This window comes from Leptonychotes weddellii, chromosome 9 (assembly GCF_054177405.1).
Source record: "Leptonychotes weddellii isolate Sample4059 chromosome 9, ASM5417740v2, whole genome shotgun sequence".
NCBI lineage: Eukaryota > Metazoa > Chordata > Mammalia > Carnivora > Phocidae > Leptonychotes > Leptonychotes weddellii.
The window spans coordinates 99206679-99228825 of record NC_138377.1 but is presented as its reverse complement, the minus strand read 5'-3'; the positions used below and the strand labels follow the sequence as shown (position 1 = coordinate 99228825).

General features: G+C 39.5%; 2 protein-coding genes across 14 annotated transcripts in view; one reads left to right on the top strand and one right to left on the bottom strand.

Annotated features, from left to right (window-relative positions):
- The window catches only part of SENP8 (SUMO peptidase family member, NEDD8 specific), a 15502-nt gene extending 12813 nt beyond the window's left edge, over window positions 1–2689 (bottom strand). Inside the window, exon 1 of one of the 3 annotated variants that reach the window (XM_081831369.1) lies at window positions 2549–2689. The gene's annotated coding sequence lies outside the window, so the exon portion shown is untranslated. The remainder of the gene's footprint in view (window positions 1–2548) is intronic. The other 2 variants (XM_081831370.1, XM_081831371.1) reach the window with 2 other exon arrangements.
- The window catches only part of MYO9A (myosin IXA), a 271185-nt gene continuing 251605 nt past the window's right edge, over window positions 2568–22147 (top strand). For 6 of the 11 annotated variants that reach the window (XM_081831342.1, XM_081831337.1, XM_081831343.1 and 3 more), the window contains exon 1: window positions 2934–3321. The gene's annotated coding sequence lies outside the window, so the exon portion shown is untranslated. Of the gene's footprint in view, window positions 2709–2933; window positions 3322–22147 lie in introns of those variants that run through there. The other 5 variants (XM_081831346.1, XM_081831339.1, XM_081831345.1 and 2 more) reach the window with 2 other exon arrangements.

The window sequence follows — 22147 nt, the reverse complement described above, 5'->3', positions numbered from 1 at the left end:
TCTACTCCAAAAATTTTAACATCTTCATTATCTACCAAATTAAATATAAATTATACCCTGGCATTCAATGATTTCCACAAAAAGAGCCCCAACATATCTTTCCCAATTTATTTCCTAGTACTGCTCCTGCATATATAGCCACAAGCCCAATACTCCTGTAGGCCCAAATTACTAGGCAACAATGGATTAGTACTGGTTGCTGCCCTTAGGTACAAAAGGAGAATAGCCAGTTCCCTACTCCCACAGAGAGGCTGGGAAGTGAACACTACGGCAGTACCCTTCTGAAACACAGATCTAATCTGTCATGCCCTTGCTTAAAACCATTATAGTCAGCTTTTTATAAATCTACAGTCCATGGGCCAGGATGTAGTTAGAATTAAAAGTTCCATGAACTTGGACTGGGAAAAAATTGCACCTTGATTTTTGATAATATCTAACTGAAATTTAGCATTTTCTTCAATAAGTATAGGCAATGATCCACAGTAGTATTAGCAGTCCCTATACCTTTGTCACCAATAGAAATATATTTTCATATCACACTGAAGTTGTACAGGTATCGCAAAATATAATTTCTACTCATCACTATTTTGAAATTACTTGCTGCCAGGTGTTATTTAATGCATAAAGAGGCACATACATAACTACATCATACACCTGTTTTTTAGTATTTTTAAAACTTTCAATAAAATTGATATTGTTTCTATGTATTTTATTTTCACATTTAAAAACATTCTGAGATAGGGCCCACAGGACAGGCTGCCAAAGAAGTCCATGGTGTAAAAAAAGGTTATTTTATTTTTATCTTTGTTTTTTATACCTATTAATTGCTTATAGTAGATAATCTAAACACTTTAGCATGGAATTCAAGGCTCCTCATAATCTGTTCACACCCACTTTATCATCTTTATCTCTGCCCCACCCCTACTCTCCATATTAAGCCCTAGTCATACCAGACAACAGTAACTCACTCTTATCTGGAGGCTGATAGACAAGTTTTTGGATTAGCCCTAGTTAATAAACAGTAGCCATGCACTGGCTTTGCCTCTGCCTTATAGAGACCTCTCTGCCTGCCAAGTGAATTGTTCTTTTAAAAGGTTTGTTTTCCCTAATAGTATGAGATCTTAATAGGGCCATATCTTAACTGTCTTTATATATCTCTTTCCTAACTTAAATGATTGCTGAATAACAGAAGACAGATTCTGAATTGGCAAGGCACTGTATGCAGTAATCTCTAGGGGAGTAAAGTTAGTCTTTGAATCTCAAATTGACTTAGCTCTTTTTGGGGACAGAAATGAAGATGCCCTTGATTGAGCCCTAAGGCTGGATCCCCAGCTGATAGATGCTGGATGCTAGGGAAAGGGAAAGAGAGCCCTGAGATGGACTTAAGATTGAAGGATGGAAGTGTGCTGAAGGGAAAGGCAGAAATGACACCTTTCCCATTGCCCAGAGTAGTTATCCAAAACTTCTATCACTCTGCTCAAGCTTCTCATTCCATCCCCAACTCTCTCATCAAGTGACTTCCATCTTAATGTTACAGAGCCAACGCCATCAACTTCCTGCCCTTCCTTACTTCCGATCCTTTCCTTTCCTCTAGTGGTTCTCAACCCTCAGCGCACCTCAGGATCTTTAAAAAATACTGATGCCTGAGCCCTTAACTCCAGAGTTTGTTTAATTGGAACAACATTGGTTTTATTAAAAAACAACAACAAATAACAAAACAAAAAACAACTTCTCAGGTTATTCTAACGTGCACACAAGGTTGAGTTCCACTAGTGCTCTAGATGCTATAAATTAGCCACCTTCATCCATGAATTGTCCACTCCTGAGTTCCATGGTACACTTTTATGCCTAAGTCTCCCATCTTTAAAGAAAACATTCTTTCGGCCCACATTCTCGTCCCTCATCTCTCTCACCCTTTACAACGATGCTTCTTTAAAGGGTAATCTACACCTATGGGCTCCACCAACTCTACTCCTCTAACTTTTTACTCTTACAGTCAATACTGTCATATGCTTTTGCCCCCGTCATTCCCTCTGCTTCTATCTCCTATTTCTCGACCAGCTACTGCTCACTAGCCTTTTAACACAAGTTAGGAGTGACTCAAAGGTCACCTTGGAAAGGGTTTCCCCCAGTCCCTCCACACAATCAGGGGCCCCTCTTCTATGCTCAGAGGGTCCTGTGCTTTTTTTCCGTCATACTTTTACTTTATTACGGATTCTCTCAACGTCTCCCACATAACACCGCACTTCAGAAGACTGAAATTGCTTCATTTGCTTCTGACTTCCTAGAGTCTAAAGCACGAGAAAGCACTCTGAAAAGTCTGAGGAATGAATGGAAAGTCAGACTAGGAAACGGAGGTCGGGGGCGGGGAAACGCGGGGAGAGAGGGCGTGTGTGTGGGAAGGGGCGGGGGCTAAGAGGGGCGGCGCTGAGAACCCTGCACCAGAACTGGGGAGGGGGCAAGGATATGCTAAGTCTGAGAGGGCTAGAAAGCGGCTCCCTGACGGGACAGACCGCCGACCAAACGAAGTAGGGAGGCGGCTTCTTACCTGCCTCGGGCCTCACCACCCCAACCAGCCTTCAGGCACCTCTGTATTGGCCGGAAAGCGAGAGCTACAGTCGCAAACCCAGAGTTTTCTACCCCAACCTTGCGACACTCCTCTCCAGTGGAGTGAGAATCTGAGGCACGGTTCCGAGCTCTGCCGTAAGGTGAGGAAGAAAAGTTTGGGCGGGGCCGCCTGGGGCGGACGAATGGGGCGTGCCCGCGCAAGCGCCTGAGGTACTCTCTGGCGGCGTCACGTGCGGGGGCCGGGCCGGCAGGCTGGCCGGCTCCGGCAGGCGGTAGGGGGCGTGGGAGGTAAGTGCGCGCGCGCCTGCTCGTCTGCAGCCGGGGAATCGCGCGGGGCGGGGCCGCGTGCGCGGGGTCGGGGGCGCGCGGGCCTGAGCGGACGAGGGACGCGGCGGCGGTTGGCGGTGGCTGCTGAGAGTACCGCAAGGACTGTGAGAGGCGGCGGCGGAGGCACCCGCTGCCCCGGCAGAGACAGCGACAGCGGCTGAGGCGGCGGTCCGACGCGTGCTCTCTGGGCGGGGTGCGGCGGGGGATGTGCCTGCCCGGGCCGGGCGGAGTCTCTCTGACAGGGCGGGGGATGCGCGGCGGCCGCTCTCCCGGACCCTGAGGCTGCTGGGCCCACCCTCCTGGAACCGTCCGACCCTCGGTGGCCTCAGCCTATGCTGTCTCCAGCGGCCTGACCCTGGAGCCGCGTGGGAGGTGGCTTCTGGCGAAGAGGAGGGGGCTGTGGTGGCCACCGCGGCGGAGCCCGAGGTAAGACCCGCCCAAGCCGCCCCGCGGCCCTGCTGCCCGGCCCGGCCCACGTCTCGGTCTCGCTCTTTGGCTCCTGCGGGGCCCCTCCGCCCCGCCCCAGCGGAGACGCCCCGCGAGCGAGTCTGCCCGGGAGCCACCCGGACACCCGATCACTGCGCGGGGTCCCTGGTAGACCCCGCCCTCGTATCTTCCATTGGCCAGATACCATTCTGGCCCGCCAGCCCCCCGGCGGTTCTGTCACGGGCCCCCACTCCAGCACAGCCCATTAGAAACCCCCTCGGACTCTCTTAGGACTCTTAATGGAGCCTCCAGACTCCGTTACGGCCTCTCATAAGCTGACCTGATCACAGTTCCTCCGAGACCCGGTCACGGCCGCCCCCTAACCCATAGCGACCCCCAGCTCCACGGCAGATCCATCGCAGCCCACCCCCTCCCTGCAGACCCCTTCCCTCCCAGCTCGCTGCCGGTCAGCCCTACCCACCACCTCGGCTTTGGGGTAGTCTGTTTGGTGATGCTTTCACCTCCCAGGAGATGTGGTCAGCACCTCTGTAGACACCATCAGACAGCAGCCTCTCCCCCAGCCTTTCTCTCGGGCAGACCTTGTTATCTTTCTCTTTTCTTTGGTTGAAAGGGGTTGCTATTAAATCCTGAAGGGATGTTTGCTTAACTTAGTGCCCCCCCCACCCCCCGTGGGGCTTAAGGGGACCAACTGACACCCGTGTTTGGAGAGTTTAATCTGGTGGCTGAGGAGGGAGGGACAGGGAAGAGTGTGGAAGCCCAGGGCAGAGGGTGTGTGTGCTAATAGAACGTCACACAGCCTGCTTCTCATCTTGTCTCTTCCGTAGAACGTGTGACATTTAGGGACCTCTTTAAGGATTAAATCACATTACACTAAGGGATGTGACAGTGTCTCCATGTAATATCATTTGTTTCACCTTCCTGTAGATTTTTACGCATTTTTTTATTTTTGAATGATACCGGGGGATTGTTTTTTTTAATGTGTTGTTTTGAATTTGCTGGAAAAACACGTTTTGTAGCTTTCCTTAATCCCTGAAGATTTTAATGTCAATCTAATAATAAATTTCTGCTCCCTGATGCTGCTGTCTTGCTTTTCTAAGGAGCAAGTACAGTTATCATGCAGTGTTGACTGATGTCATTACCAACAGCCTTCTCAGCAGTAGTGATAATAGTGAATAAAATTTTGTGGAAGTTGAACTTCTGAGTTGTCAAGAAAAAAATGCAATGTTACACTAAATGATCAGTACCTAATTTTAACGTTGGTATAGGGATGAAGTATAGTGAGGTTTTTGTAGTTAGTACTTTTAAAATTTTTATTTTGTGTGTGTGAAGCTGAGGAGGGAGAACATCATATTAAAATTATACGTAATAACTCGACATAGTATAAAAGTCAAGAGATTCAAAAGTGTGTGCAGTAAAAAGTTTTTCTTCCCCCTATATCCTCCAACCACCCGTTTTCACTCTTTAGAGGCAACCTCTATTTCCATCTTCATGTGGGTCTTTCCTTTGATATTTCTAGCATTATACAAACCTATACATTCTCAAATTTATATTCTTAAATATATTTATATTCTTAAAAATCACCACAAATACTTTACACTCTATAGCTTCCTATACACTCTAGAGCTTTCCCCCCTCCTCCACCCCCTACTTAATAACAGATCCTAGAAATCATACAACAGTACATATGGAAATGCCTCATTTATGGGCTGGACACTATTGTTTTTATGATCTTGAGATTATTTTTAGTCTTTGCTTTTACAGACAATGCTACATGCTTTTCTTTGAAATGTATTAGCTGTTATATGTATGTCCCAAGTAATTATCAGGATTTCAAATTTCCTGGTGACTCTTTTGTATTGAATTTACAAAAAAGGATATAAGTCAAGTTCTCATTGAACTTCTGAGCTTCCATGGAGTGACTAGCTTTGATGCTGATTATAATATTTATCAAATAAGTTATTGAAGGATATAGAGTAGGGTACTGAAATGATCAGATTGGCATTTTTAAAAGGTCACTGTGGCTGCAGTGAGTAGAGTGGATTAAAGAGTAGTCTAAGACTGAAGGCAGGAATATCAGGCAAATGATGATAGTGGGTCTGGATTTGGGTATTGGGAGTAGACAGGATTTGGTGATTTCATTGGATTTGGGATTAGGGAGAAGGTTCATAGAAGATTTAGGTTTCTAGCTTGTACCTTTTACTGAAGTGGGAATCGATATGAGAGAGGAATGGGATTTTTATTGTTATTTTTGTCAAGAAAGAAGAATTTAATTTGTGACAAGTTGGATTTGGGTGATTATACTTCTGTCAGATCTTGATGGCCAAGAGGCAGCTGGATTTGTGCCTTAAGTTCATTATCAACTTCTGGGATGGTAGTAATAGATTTTGGGGGCAAAATGTGTAAATGAGAGGAGAAAAGATTTTGGGACAGAAATCCAACATTTATAGTGTAGGTAGAGTTGAATGTCTAAAGATAGTAAATTAAGTGATTAAATTATTTTTTTTTTTTTAAAGATTTTATTTATTTATTTGACAGAGAGGGACAACCAGAGGGGGAACACAAGCAGGGGGAGTGGGAGAGGGAGAAGCAGGCTTTCCGCAGAGCTGGGAGCCCGATGCAGGGCTCGATCCCAGGATCCTGGGATCATGACCTGAGCCGAAGGCAGACGCTTAATGGCTGAGCCACCCAGGCTTCCCTAAGTGATTAAATTCTTTAAAAAATCTTATTGTAGTTTAAGTATCAATAATGAGGTTCACTGTCTAACATGTGATTAAGCTTTTTCCCTTAGTTAACATTAGTGGTAGATAGTTTATGAGGAAAATGGAATAAACTTTGATTTTTTTTTTTTAAGTAAAGCCTCAGTAGAAATTAGTACTATAAGTCCGTCTTTTCTAATCATTTGGATTTTGCTGTTTTAGAAGTTGGTTCAGTCTTCGTTTGTGGAGAAGTGCAGGATGTTTGAAAATATGGTTGCCAAAAATATTAAGTTTCTTAGTTTGCATGATTTTTTAAGTTATATTAACTTAGTTTAAATATATATTAGTCAAAGAATTTTGGGTCATGTTTTAAAATCTAACATCAACTTTATGTATTCCTAAGTCTAGAGCTGCTGCATAGATCTCTGTCAACTCTAGACCCCTGTGAATCACTGCTAATGGACGTCTCCACTTGGATTCACATTTCACAAACACTTCAGCCTTGTACAAAATAAAACTCTTTCTCTGCTTCTCTTCCTTCCAAAAAGGAGGGGGTAGAAGGAGGCAAACTGCAACGAATTTTGTTTTTGATTTCCTATCTTGATGAATTGCACCACTCTCCTCTCCAGAAGTCTGCAGGGACCTGTGAATCATCCTCCACTCTGTACCTTACTACCAATGTCATTAAGTCCTGCACATTTTCCCTCGTGATATTTCAGATAATTTCTTATTTCTATTTTTATTGTTTCTACTTTATTTTTTAAAAGATCTTATTTATTTGAGAGAAAGCAAGTGAGAGAGAGCGCAAAAGAGGGGGGAGGGTCAGAAAGAGAAGCAGACACCCCGCTGAGAGCGCTAAGTGGGGCTCTATCCCAGGACTTTGGGATCATGACCTGAGCTGAAGGCAGACGCTTAACCGGCTGAGCCACTCAGGCGCCTTGTTTCTACTTTATTTTAACCCCAGATGTCTGTTGTCCTCGTCTAATGCCTTTTTTTTTTTTTAATTTTATTTATTTATTTGACAGAGAGAGAGACACACACGCACACACAGCGAGAGAGGGAACACAAGCAGGGGGCGTGGGAGAGGGAGAAACAGGCTTCCCGCTGAGCAGGGAGGCACATGGGGGGCTCGATCCCAGGACCCTGGGATCATGACCTGAGCCAAAGGCAGACGCTTAACGACTGAGCCACCCAGGTGCCCCTCCTCTAATGCTTTCTAAGTGGTCTTGTTGCTCTCTCTTTTCTGCCTCTTGTTTTGCCCTACCCTCCAGTTCATTCTCTGCACTGCTGCTGGATTAGGTGTTCTAAAATGCTCTTTTTGTTAGGCTGTTTCATTTGCAAAAGAGACTCAAGTTACAGTAAGTAGTAGAGTGCTTTTTGAAAGGAAACATGCACAAGGGAACCTAGGAAAAAAAACAACTTGGTCTCAAGAAGAACAGGAGTTTAATAAATAAAACTAGAAGCAGGAAAAGACAGATTTCACTCTAGTGCTCTACGGTTAACTTGTCTTAGCTACTCTTACTATTTCTCTTTGGCTTACTTTTTCTCTCTACTCCAGTTTTTCCTCCTCTTATCTCCCAGCTTCCATTTATTCCTAATTTCTGCCTCCTTACAACTACTGTCACTACCGTGCCAACATTTTGCCTCCTGGTTGCTCTTGTTTTAACTTGAGCTCCTGTTTACTAACTTCTTCCTTCTCCCAGGGATTTTCTGGTTTGAATTCCTAAGAAACAATCTCTTTGGCTCAGTTCTTTTTCTCATGGACTGCTAGCAAGTCTGTATACTTGGGTCATGTGATCACTCCTGGCCATTTAGTGTTGGCGGTGTGTTTATTTGTGCTTGTGGGTGTGGGGCAGGATCATAACGGTGAAAAGCATAGGGGCAGTGTGCAGGCTGATTTCTCACAAAATGGGATTGCAAGCATGGAACATACTATAATTGACATTTGTAGTACAAATACAAATCTGATCATGTCCTTTCCTTTTGAAAGATCTTTAGTGTTTTTTTTTTAAAGATTTTATTTATTTATTTGACAGAGACAGCCAGAGAGAGAACACAAGCAGGGTAAGTGGGAGGGAGAGAAGCAGGCTTCCTGCTGAGCAGGGAGCCTGATGCAGGGCTCGATCCCAGGATCCTGGGATCATGATCTGAGCCGAAGGCAGACGCTTAACGACTGAGCCACCCAGGCGCCCCAGATCTTTAGTGTTTTCTCACTGCTTTCAGGATAAAGCTTAACTGTAGCATGTCATGTATGTGAGATTTTTCATGACCTGTTACTTCTCTAGGCTTTCCTTCCTTGCTCTCTTCCTTAAATTCTTTGATCCATCCTTATTGAACTGAGGTTTCTGCTCAGATAAAGTACTTTTTCTCTTGTCTTTGCATCTCTGTTCCTTTCCTGTATTTCCCTTCTCCCATTCAGGATTCAGTTCAATCTTCAGGAAGCTTTTTTTTTTTTTTTTTTTTTTAACCTCCTCTAGGTTGAGTTAGATGCCACTCCTGTGTGCTCCTGCATAGTGTTTGCTTTTGTTATAGCTCCCTAATGAAATTCCTAATTACTTGTCTGTTTTCTTCACTGGGCTTTAATTTCTTTGATATCCCTATCATATAGGAAGGAAGGTTTTTAGATTAGGGATTTAAAATATATACATTAGCTTTTTATAAATTATAAAGTATACAAAAAAGTACACACATCCTAAATGAATTTTCACCAAGTAAGCACACCAATGTAATCAACACCCATATTAAGATGCAGAATATTACAACTCTATAAGCCACCTCATGCCCTCTTCTAGTCACTAATCCAGTTCAAAGAGGATTTAATTTTAAAATGGGAAAAACTCTTTAACGTACAGATTTTTTTACATATTTTGTATGTATCTTTAAACATAAAAGAGACAAAGATACTGGGATTTTGATCCTATAGAAAGAATAAACATAAGTTATGTTGTAGAAGTGCAATTTTTGCATACCTATATACAACAGACATTTACAATCGCATTGTACTAATATTCTCATATTCAGTTGTGGGATGTTTGTATTTAGGTAGATTTTCTCATTTATAAGTTTAATATTTTAGAGTGGCAAAAAAGAATATCATAGATCAAAGAATATTTGTTGAAAATTGCCTATTAATTTTGAATGGTGAACTTGCTGGAGATGTGTATAGTAAACATGTAAAGCTCTTTCCAAATGGTGTTTGGCCTCTGAGTTTTAATGTGAATTATGTTGCTAGCATATTTTGGCAGTGGGGTCATCCAACGGGCAACTGGAGTGTAATTTTACATGTACAGTGAGGAAAGTACTAGCTGTCCTATGTCATAGACAGCTGGCTTGCTAAGAATTGGTTCTTTTTTACAACCAACAATAATTTTAGAGTGTATTTTTTCTTTTTCTCAGTTTTGATTTTTCTTTAACATTATGTAGCTCTTTGAATATGAAGGTATTTTTTTAAACATACTTGTTCCTTAGATGGACTTTTCTGTCTAAATGTTAAATCCATTAAGGCCAATTAAGTGGAAAGAATAGGGACTTTCAAACCTGGGTTTCCAATGACCTCAGTTCAATTTCCAGCCTCATCACTTACAAGCTGTCATTTATAGGCAAGTCACTTTAACATTTCTGAGCTTCAACACTGTTCATTTCTCAAATTGGAAATATTTACCTGAGACTAGATTATCATTAAACACTTTATGTAAAACAGTAGGCACGTAGTTGATACTCAACAAGTCCCCCACTCCCCCCGCAAATGTGTCTATTTCTTGTTATATTTAAATAGGAGATCAGAAATTTAAAGAATTTCATTGTGTGGCATTTATTTATTTTATTTTATTTTAATTTATTTATTTTTTAAAGATTTTATTTATTTGACAGAGAGAGACACAGCGAGAGAGGGAACACAAGCAGGGGGAGTGGGAGGGGGAAAAGCAGGCTTCCTGCTGAGCAGGGAGCCTGATGCGGGGCTCAATCCCAGGACCCTGGGATCATGACCTGAGCTGAAGGCAGATGCTTAACAACTGAGCCACCCAGGCGCCCCCATTGTGTGGCATTTAGAATAAATGGCTAATCAAAGTTTGTTGCTAATAAAAGTAAATCTTAGAAAGATAGTTGGCTAGCTGTCTCAAGTGTGATTGAAGTAAAGAAATTTTTGAAGTAAAGAAATTTCAAAGAAATGCTTTTCTTGATTTCTTACTAATAGTTTAATAGATGTGTTAGAATGTATTTTGATTCACTATGAGGTATCATAAGAAAACGTTCTGTTTGCCAATGACAAACATTCCTTAAATCATTGACAGATTGTAGTACTATTGCTGTTTGTAGTGTGTAAGTATGTGTTTGAAATCTGTTTACTTACATTGATCAGATGATAGTGGGCTGAGTAATCTCTGGATTTTTTTCTTAACTGTAAGGGAGAAAGTTCTTTAGGTGACCATGTAGATATGTGTTTATAAACGACTTTTAGATCATATTTTTTCCTTACTTGCTTTTGCAACTCTGTTTTCTTTTAGTTCTCTTCCTGCCTCTCCCCTCCTTTTTTTTTTTGGAATAAAAAACTTAGAAAATATTGAAAAGTTGAACAATCAGAACAAAGGTCATTGATATGTCTGCCACTTAGATTCAGGTTACCAATAGCCATCCATATTTGCTTTATTGTTTTCTATATATATGTGCACTTGTATACTTTTACTGAACCTTTTGAAAGCTGTGAATATTATGATGTTTACCTCAAAATACTTCAGGATGTATCTCCTAAGAACATAGATATTCTTGGGGCACCTGGCTGGTTCAGTCAGAAGAGCTTGTGATTCTCGATTCTAGGGGTCATGAGCCCAACGTTGGGTGTAGAGATTACTTAAATAAATAAAACTTAAAAAGAAAATAGATATCTCCACAGTCACCACTATGCCATTACCAACACCTAAGAAAAATCACAGTAATTTCCTAATAGCATTTAATACTCAGTCTATGTTTAAAATTTTCCATTTGTTCCATAAAATGATTTTTTTCAAACCAGAATTCAGTCAAGATTTTTGCATTGCAGTTGATTCTTTTTAGTCTCTTTTAATCTAGAAAAGCTCCTTCCTCCACTCCTCTTTCTTATGATATTGACATTTCTTTGAGAAGATCAGATCATTTCCTTGTAGAATGGCCTGTTTTCTAGAGTTATCTCATTGTTTCTTTGTGCTTTTGTTTTACCTTTTCCTTTGTTCACTGTATATCTTATAAACTGTAAGTTATATTTTAAAGGTTTCATTAGATGCATGTTAAAAAAGTTTCGGCAAGTGGCGCCTGGGTGGCTCAGATGGTTAAGTGTCTGCCTTCAGCTCGGGTCATGATCCCAGGGTCCTGGGATCGAGCCCCACATCGGGCTCCCTGCTAACCAGGGAGGCTGCTTCTCCCTCTGCCTCTCCCCCTGCTCATGCTTGCTCTCTCTCTGTATCTCTGTGTCTCAAATGAATAAATAAAATCCTTAAAAAAAATGTTTTGGCAAGAGTACATCATACGTGATGTTATATTTCATGTTACATATTATGGGAGGTACATACTATCACTGTTAGTGATATAAGTTTTATGAAGTTTAAGGTTGGTGTTTGCTGTCTCTCCATTGTAGAAGTATATTTTTCCTGCTATGATCATCAAGTACAATAATCTGTGGGGGTGATACTTTGGTACCATATAAAATTCCATTCTTACGTATGCTTTACCTAATAATTTTAACATCCTTTATTGAACCTTAGGCAAATCAGTTATTTAATTGAAGGTTGAAAATTGGTGATTTTTCTAATTCTGTAATTCTTTTACACTTATTAGCTATCATTCTTCAGTTAACAAGAGTTTTATAACCTTCCATCAGCTGGGAGTGAACTATATAGTTCCTCCTAAAGGGCAGAGTAAATAAATGCTTAATTCTTTCTCATCTAATTTTCAGAGGTGAGCAGTTGGTCTAATGGTTATCTACAGTGGTGACAATGAATGGTTTTATGTTCTCTTGGATTTTTATGTGTTGTATTATAGTGAGTTACATTGTTTTTTTGATGCTGAAATTGTCTCAAATAAGGACATTGGGAGCCCCTCCAAGCATACTCCTCAGTTCTTTTTTTTTTTTTTAAGATTTTACTTGTTTATTTATTTTAGAGAGAGAGAGAGAGTGCTCTCGTGCAAGAGAGCATGAGCAGGGGGAGGGGCAGAAGGAGAGGGAAAGAGAGAATCTCAAGCAGACTCCATGCTGAGTGTGGAGCCTGACTCATTCAGGGCTTGATCTCACAACTCTGAGATCATGACCTGAGCCGCAATCAAGAATCAGATGCTTAACCTACTGAGTCACCCAGGTGCCCCTCCCCAGTTCTTTTTGCATAAATGCATTATTAGTCTTTGAGTGAGTCCTTACTTTTGGGTATAAGATATCTTGGCTCACCATAGACTTTTCCTGTTTTAGACCACAATCAGCAATTTCTCTAAGGAGCTCTGTCTCCTTATAGTGGAGGATGATATTTAGAAACCAATATCTGGATGCTAAGTATGCACCTTGTTACGGGGCTGTCATTGCTTCCAGGTCTTGTCTGGAGGGAAAAAAAAGCATGAGGTCATATTGATAATTTTAATTCAGATTTAATATTGTGTGATTTCTTTCTTCAAGCCTTTTTTTTTTTTTTAAAGATTTTATTTATTTATTTGTCAGAGAGAGCACAAGCAGGGGGAGCAGTAGGCAGAGGGAGAAGCAGGCTCCCTGCTGAGCAAGGAGCCTGATGTGGGACTCGATCCCAGAACCTTGGGATCATGACCTGAGCCGAAGGCAGACGTTAATCAACTGGGCCACCCAGGTGTCCCTTTTCAGTCTTTTTTTTTAAAGTTCAGTTTTAATCTCTTTTACATAGAAAATCCTAGTTTTTATTAACATTGATATATACTTCTTTGTATTTATTTAAAGTACACCTAAAGTAGTTTAAAATAAATAAACCTACTCAGTGGAGCTTAAGATTTCTTTGCATTTCATTTTGCCCTTAGAATGTATCTCACTAAGGATATACTTTTTGTTAGTACTATATTTAAAAGTCGCTTGAAATCATTATTTTCTCAGTGTGATTGTTATCAATTTAATATGTATGTAGTTAGGTCCATTTGTTTTTCATTTTAGGGTTTGTTTCCCTTAGTTTTTTGGTTTAATGTTACCCTTTGAATATATGAAACACTTATATAGTTCAAAAGGAGACACCAGATGAAAAGGTATATATAGAAATCTCATTTTCTCTATCTCCCTCTATCTCTTCTACTCTACTTCCTTCTTGCTCTCCTATAAAGGTAACCATTTTTGTGAGTTTTTGATCAGTCATTCCGGTATTTTTTTTTTCTTTCAAAAATAAGATGTATGTGTGTATTCTCCCTTCATATCCCAAAGGTAGGTGTGTGTGTATGTGTATCTCTATATACTGTTCTGTACCTCTTTTTTTTTCCTCCACTTAATATATTCTGGAGAGCACTCCATATTGGTACATTCAGATCTTTCTCATGGAGGCATAATACTCTGATATACCATTATCTTATGAATGAGTCTGGATCTGATATTTGTGTTTAATCTTTTGGATTAATAAGTAATACATATAGAATAAATTAATTAAAAAATAAAGTTTCTTCCCCCAAGTAATTGAGAAGGGGTTGATTTCTTCCACAGAGCCTATCTTTTGAGGGGGCTTTATTGTGTTTGTTTGTTTTACTGTTTTTTTTTTGTTAAGAGAATTTCAGAAGTAGATATATCTTGGGACATAGGGACACTTTCTTGCCCCTAAATATTAAGTAATTGGTATCAGTGTTACTCTGCTTTAATTGTTGTATGAAACCTGGGTCAGACGATAGATGGTTTACTTGTTTTTTCTCCCTCTGCTTGTTGGCTTCTTAAAGCACTAGAACTAAAGATATGATGTGGGTGTTTTCATGTAAGGATAACTCAAGTTCTGTCCCCACTGTTTCTTTCCCCACAGCTTCCCTCTCCCTAACTTTAGCTTTTCTTTTTCCTCTTTTCTGCCTTAAACCTCTCAGATTTTAGATTCCAAGCATTCAGTGACAGCTGCTAACAGTTTGATGTATAGTAAGATGTATACTGTGAGTATAAAGAGTAAGAGACCGGGAATATTAAAGGGAGAGGGAAGAGTACCTGTTAGGATAGAATGAATTCAAACTCTGGGGCTTGTGAAATAGAAATTGGAAGTTAGGGAACCTAGCCATTCAGATTTAAATTGTCTTTTACTCCAGTGATTGAAAGTAGTTTGTTTCATTTATTGGGTTTTTTTAATTGAAGTGTAGTTGACATACAATGTTGTATTAGTTTCAGGTGTACAACATTGGGAATTCACAGTTCTTTCTATATATGACCCATTAGGCAGTTTTCACCATGGTAAGTATATTTACCATCTGAATTTGTTTCATTTAGTGAACAGTATATTTGAGTATCTACCATAAGCAACTTTGGAGGATACAAAAATTATATAGTTATACTAGTTTTTTTTTTAAGGCACACTAGGTACCATACTTACATAGGTTGCTTTATTGTATTAAATTACCATAGCAGTTTTATGCAGTTGTTACTTTTCCTCTTTATTCATATATACAGGAGAGTGAATAAAACATGCAGTTTAAAGAAAATTGTGAAGTGAATTGTGTTATCACTCAGGCCAACAAACCAGGATTGCCTTCCCCATACCTTTCCCTTCCCTTGCCCTTGTTGATATACATCCCCCTTTGTGGAAGTAGTTAATACCCTAACTTTTTTAAAAAAAAGATTTTATTTTTTGGAGAGAGAGAGAACCAGAGAGAATGAGTGGGGGAGGGGCTAAGGGAGAGGGAGAAGCAGACTCCCTGCTAGGCAGGGAGTCTGACGCACGGCTGGATCCCAGGACCCCAGGATCATGACCTGAGCTGAAGGCAGACGCTTAACTGACTGAGCCACCCAGGTGCCCTTATACCCTAATTTTTTTATTAATCATTTTCTTGCTTTGCTTCATACTTTTGAATCTCAGGTTACATATTCATAAACAATATAGTTTAGTTTTCCTTGTTTTTGAACTTCATGTAGTATTTTATGTGATTTATGTGAGTTCAGGGGGGCCTGAGTGGCTCAGTTGGTTAAGCATCTGACTCTTGATTTCTGCTCAGGTCATGATCTCAGAGTCGTGAGATCGAGCCCTGTGCTGGGCTCTGTGCTGGCCGTGGAGCCTGCTTAAGATTCTCTCTCTCCCTTTCCCTCTGCTCCCTACCCCTGCTCTCTCAGTAAATAAATAAATAAAATAAAATAAAAAGTTTAGTTCAGCATTTGTGAAATTTGTTTTAGATTGTTGTAATTAGCCATAGTTCATTAGATTTCACTGTGGTCAAGTATTTTGTTTTATGATTATACTACAATTTATTCATTCTAGTTTTAATGGACATTGAAGTTTATTTCATTTTCTTGCTATTATACACACAGTTTGGTGGTGAGTGCTCTTCTACTGTTTCATGTTTGCAAGTGTGCAAGTGTTTCTCTAGAATTTATAGAAATGGAATTGCCAGGTTGTGAGGTATGCACATATTCAACTTTGATAATGGTAAAGTGTTTTTCAGAATTATTATTTTAATTTATACTTCACAGTATTTGAGTTCCCATTGCTCTACATTCTTTTTATTTTATTTTTATTTTTAAGTAATCTCTGTACCCAGCATGGGGCTTGAATCCACAACCGGAAGATCAAGAGTTGCAGGCTCCAGTGACTGAGCCAGCCAGGTGCCCCTCCATTGCTCTACATTCTTAATGCTTAGTATTGCCAGTCTGAAGGGTGTGATGGTATCTCATGATTTTAATTTGCATTTCCATGATTAATATAGTTGTACATCTTTCATAGTCATCTGAGTTTTCTTCATATGATGTGCCTATTCAGGTTGTTTGTCCAATATTTTTCTTTTAGATGGTCTCTGCCTTTCTTACTGATTTTTAGGAATTCTGTATGTGTTTTGGATGCTGGCCCTTCAGTTATGTCAGTTACAAGTATCTTACGTTTTTGGCTTGTTATTTTACTCTCTATGGTGCCTGTTGATCCACAGAATTTCTGTTTTAATATAGTTGAATTTATCAACTTTGGCTACTACTTTTTGAACCCTTTTAAAGAAACCGTTTCCTAGGCTACATTACAGAAGATGTTCTAAGTTTTAACTTTTCAAAAATTTGCTCTTTACGTGGAATGGATTTTGTGTATAATGTGAGGTCTAGTTTCATTTATTCGCATCCCAAATGGGTACTTGATTGTCCTAGCATTGGTTTTGAAAAGTTTATCTTTTTTACACTGATCTCAGTGCCACATCTGACATATATTAAGTATCTCTCTTTGTGTAGGTATGTTTCTGGACTTGGTCCTCTGCTGTATTGGTCTGTCTATTCCTGTACTTGTAACACACTCTTAACTATTTCTAGCTTTATAGGTTTTGGTATCTGGTGAGGCAAGTCTTCCCACATTGTGCTTGTTCATCAGGAGAGTCTTGGCTGTTTTTGGCCCATTTAACTTTCATATATATTTTAGAATCACTGTGTCAAATTCCACACACAGATACACACACTAAATAATCCAGTGTAAAAACAACATTTGGGATTTTTATTGAGACTTAATTGATTCTATAGATTAATTTGGGGAGAACTGACATTTTTCCAACATTGAGTCTTATAGTCTATGAACATGGATATCTTTCCATTTCAGTAATGATTCATAATTAAGTCTCATTTTTTCAGTAGATGCTTTGTCCATTATTTGCTAGATTCCTCAGCACTCATATTATCTGATGCAATTTTAAGTAGTGATATCTTTAAAAGATTATTTTCTTTTTTTTTTTTTATAAAGATTTTATTTATTTATTTGAGACAGAGAGAATGAGAGAGAGCAAGCACATGAGAGGGGGGAGGGTCAGAGGGAGAAGCAGACTCCCTGCCGAGCAGGGAGCCCGATGCGGGACTCGATCCAGGGACTCCAGGATCATGACCTGAGCCGAAGGCAGACGCTTAACCGACTGAGCCACCCAGGCGCCCCTAAAAGATTATTTTCTAATTGTTGCTGGCATATAGAAATATGAAACTCATATCAATTTATATTGTTTCTTTTTTTTCTTTTTATTTCCTTGCCATACCTTTCATCCCAGTGACTTATTCATTACATAACTAGAAGACTGTACCTCCCACTCTCCTTCACCCATTTTGCCCAACCCCCAAACCCCCTCTCTCTGGCAACCACCAGTTCTCTGTATTTATGGGTCTGTTTCTGCTTTTTTTTTGTTTGTTCATTTTTTTAGATTCCACAAAGAAGTGATATCATATGATACATGTCTTTCTCTATCTGATTTATTCCACTTACATAATACTCTCTAAGCCCATCCCTATTGTTGCAAATGGCAAGCTCTCATTCTTTTTTATGGCTGAGTAATATTCCATTACACACACACACACACACACACACATCTTCATTCATCTATTGATGGACACGTAGGTTGTTTCCATATTCTGGCCACTCGTAAACAGTGCTGCACAAAACATAGGGGTGCATATATCTTTTCAGATTAGTGTTTTGTTTTCTTTCTTTCTGGTAAATACCCAGTAGTAGAATTATTGGATCATATGGTATTTCTATTTTTAATTTTTTTGAGGAACCTCCATACTGTTTTCCACAATGGCTGAACCAGTTTGCATTCCCATCAGCAGTGTACGAGGATTCCTTTTTCTATACATCCTCTCCAACACTTACTTCTTGTCTTTTTGATTCTAGCCATTCTGACAAGTATAATGTGGTACCTCATTGTAGTTTTAATTTGCATTTCCCTGATGATTAGTGATTTGAGCACCTCTTCATGTGTCTGTTGGCCATCTGTGTGTCTTCTTTGGAAAAATGTCTGCTTAGGGCCTTGTTGTTAAATTATAAAATTAACAAGAGCTTATAGATTCTTTCAAATTTTCCATATACACAATTATGTCATATGCAAATAAAAAGTTTTATTTCTTGTTTCTAATCCTTATGCCTTTTATTATTTTTTTCTTGGCTTCCTATGCTGCTTAGGATCACCAGTATAATGTTGATAGAAGTATATAGGGGTCATCTTTATCTTGTTCCTGATACCAAACGAAAAATGTTTAGGCTTTCCCCATTAACTATGCTGTAGGTTTTTATAGGTGGTACCTTTTATCAAATTAAGGATGTTTTCTTCAATTCCTAGTTTGTGAAGACTCCTTTTGAGACATGAATAAATATTGAATTTTTAGGGATTTCTTAAAATATGGTTGATTATATTAATTGGCCATCTGATAGTAATATTGGATTTATCTTTGCTTTTCTGGGATATGCCTAACTTGGTTATAGTATATTATGCTTACAATGCTGGTTTTTGTTTGCTAATATTTGTTTGGAATTTTTGCATACCAGTTCAGGGGTAAGATTGGCTGGCTTATGATATCTCTTTCTAGTCTGGTCCTTGCCAGAATTTTTGATTTGAGAGTTATGCCAGCTTCATGAAAAGAATTGGGAAGAATTTATTTAAGATTGGATTATTTATTCCTTGGGAGAACTTATAAAGCAGTATGGCTCTGGACTTTTCTTTGTGGGAAGATTTTTTTGTATTAGTCATTGTGTTTTGTTTTAATGGGACCACTTAAGTTTTCTGTATCTTCTTAAGTTTTGCTAAGTTATATATATTTTTAGGATTTTTTTCAGTTCATTTATATTAAAAAATCCTCTTACTGTTGTAATGTTTGTAGTTTTTGTCCCCTTTGTCATTCCTGATCCCTTTCTCTTTTTTTCCCTCACCATTCTTGCCAGAAGTTTGCCAGTTTATCATTTTTTCAGGGACCCAACTTCTGGCTTTGTTGGACCTTTCTCTCTCTCTCTTTCTTTTTTTAAAAGATTTTATTTATTTGAGAGAGCATTGAGTGGGACAGGGGGTGGAAGGGCAGAGGCAGAGGGAGAGAGAGAAGTAGACCCACCTAAGCAGGGAGCCCAATGTGGGGCTCCATTCCAGGAGCCTGAGATCATGACCTGAGCCAAAGGTGGACACTTAACCAACTGAGCCAGGTGCCCCTGGACCTTTCTAGTATATATTTTCTTTTATTTCTCATTTCTGTTATTGCCTTTTGCTTGTCCTGGGTTTATTTTGCTCTTCTTTTCCTATCTTCTTGAATAGACGGTTCCCTAATTTTTGTTTTTTTTCTGTTATACCTATTTAGAGTTATAAATTTCCCTGTCAGGTATTGCTTTAGCTGCATCTCATAAGTATTTTTGTTATAGTTTAGTTCAAAATATTTTCTGTTTACTTATTTGTCACATGGATTATTTAGGACTATGTTTTATTTATTTTTATTTTTATATTTTTAAAAGATTTTATTTATTTGAGAGAGAGTGCGCACAAGCAGGGGGAGAGGCAGAGAGAGTGGGAGAAGCAGACTCCCTGCTGAGCGGGGAGCCGGATGTGGGGCTTGATCCCAGGATCCTGGGATCATGATTTGAGCTGAAGGCAGCCGCATTAACCAGCTGAGCACCCCAGGCACCCTAGGACGGACTATATTTACAACTCAGAGGATTTCCTTGTATGTTAGGTATCTATTGTGGCATAACAAATTAAGCCCAAAACGTAGTGGCTTATTATCATTTACAGTTTTTGTGGGTCCGGAATTCAGGAGCAGTTCAGCTTGGCAGTTCTGCTTCAGTTCCTTTCCATGTGGATTTTTCCATGGATTTTTAATTTTTTTTAAGATTTTATTAGTGAGAGAGAGAGAGAGAGAGCATGTATGCGAGCATGAGCAGGAGGAACAGCAGAGGGAGAGGGAGAAGCAGACCCCCTGCTGAGCAGGGAGCCCGATGCGGGGCTTGATCCCAGGACCCCGGGATCATGACCTGAGCTGAAGGCAGATGCTTAACTGACTGAGCCACCCAGGCTCGCTCCATGGAGCTTTTAAAGTGTTGTTCTGTATGAACATTGGAATTCCTGAGGAAGAAAGGGCTAGGTAGAGGCCATGTTACTGTTTATGACCTAACCTCAGAAGTCATACAGCCTCACTTTACTGTATTTTGTTGGTGGAGACAGTTAAAAAGGTCCATCCAAGTTCAGTGGGGGAGAGAACATAGGGAAGAGCGTGAACATTACATTGTAAAAGGTATGTGGGATGGGATGTATGTTGGCGTTACAGATACCATTTGTTGCTCCTAGTCATCATTACTGATTTTTGGTTTTTTCAAAGAACATGATGTTACGATTTCAGTACTCTTTCTTTTCCGAATCTCCAATTTACATATCTATTAATTTTTCTCTTTTTCTTAAATGTTTCTTCATCTTGTTTTCTTATATTTTTCTTCTTTCATTATGGGTAATTTCTTCTTCACTGTTCCATTTTATTTTTAGTTTTAATTGGTGTGTTTTACAATTTTAGAAGTTGTTTCCCAAATCTTCCAAGGCATTTTTTATGGTTCTTGTTCCATTCAAATATTTTCAGTCTTGTTTATTGCTTTAAACATTAGTAAGCAGCTATTTTATGTTTTGTATATGATCATTTCCTGTATCTGACATTTTTGTAGATCTGTTTCTAACCTTCGTTTGCTTGCTCTCATTCATGGTGTTTTGTTTTCTTTGTGCTTGGTCAAAATAATGCCTTGGGACATTATTTGTGACATTTGCACAGTAAATGCCTGTAACCTGTTTTTGTTTTTTTTTTTTTTGTAAAGATTTTATTTACTTTTTTGAGGCAGAGGGAGAGTGGGAGGGAGAAGCAGATTCCCCACTGAGTGGAGAGCCTGATGTGGGACTCGATCCCAGGACCCTGAAATCATGACCTGAGCCAAAGGCAGACGCTTAACCGACTGAGCCGCCCAGGTGCCCGACCTGTTTTGTTTTGTTTTGTTTTGTTTTGTGTTGTCATCTAGGTGATGTGAATTAGGGCCACAAATCTGTGTATGTAGGATAGTGGTAGCTTAGGTGGTGGTGTGTCTTGTGATTACAACTTAAGGCAAACTGCTCTGTGCCACCTGTTTTTGTAAGGTTGCAAGCTAAGAATGGTTTTTAGATTTTAAATGATTGGAAAAAAGTATTTTGTGACATGTGAAAATTATATGAAACTCAAATTTCAGTGTCCATAAATAAAGTTTTATTGGAGCTCAGCATGCTCATTTGTTTCTTTATTGTCTGTGGCTGTTTCCAAGCTACAACAAAAGAGTTGAGTAGTTGCAGCAGAGATCTCTGGCCTCCAGAGCGTAAAGTACTTACATCTGTCCCTTTACTGAAGAAGTTATAATTTGACAGGAACTCTCCTTTCCCCTTTTTCTTTACAGTTCACTGCCAAAGCAACTTTACTTACAGTTCTTAGGGGATGGGTTAGAATGGAACAGGTTTTTTTGGTTGATTTTATGGGTTCCAGTTGTACGGTATAGGGTCTCCTGTCAGACTTACTACCTAGGGTGGGCCCTGGGCTTGGCTTCTATCTTTATGAGATTGTGATAATCAAAGCCCAAGTTTGGCTTTGGTTAGGGACTAACTTGGCTTCAGCACTCTGTTTTCCTCTCTGAATTCCTGCCCTTTCTTATGTTTTGGCTTTATGATTCCCTACTATCTTGTCAGCTTTTTGATACTTTTAAGAATATATATATTTTTTATTTTATTTAGTTTTTAAAATCTGTTTTGTTTCAAATAATTGGCCATATTATTAGAGATTGATATTGATATTATTTTTTAAATATGAAGAAATTAAGTCTCAGAGAGAGAGACTAGCTTGCCCCAAAGTTATATTACTAGTAAGTAGCAGACAGAGACTTTGACTTTAGAAAATTTATTCATGATCTAGAGTGTGAGCACTTAGGATTGCACATTCCTTCCCATGTTCCCAATACAGACCCCCTCCCCTCCATTGTTCCCAGTATAGTCCTAAGGATTTCAGCTGCCTGGGCCATGCAGAAGTCTCAGTTACAGAGGACAAGGAAGGCATAAAATTACTCAAAAGCTATTTGGTGGGAGAAACTATAACACCATATATAGATACTAGAGAACTTAAAAATGTTAAAAAAGAAATGGAAAATTTTGTTGACTGTATAAAAGGTGATAAAATTGAGCATATTTGCCACGTTAACTTAAGT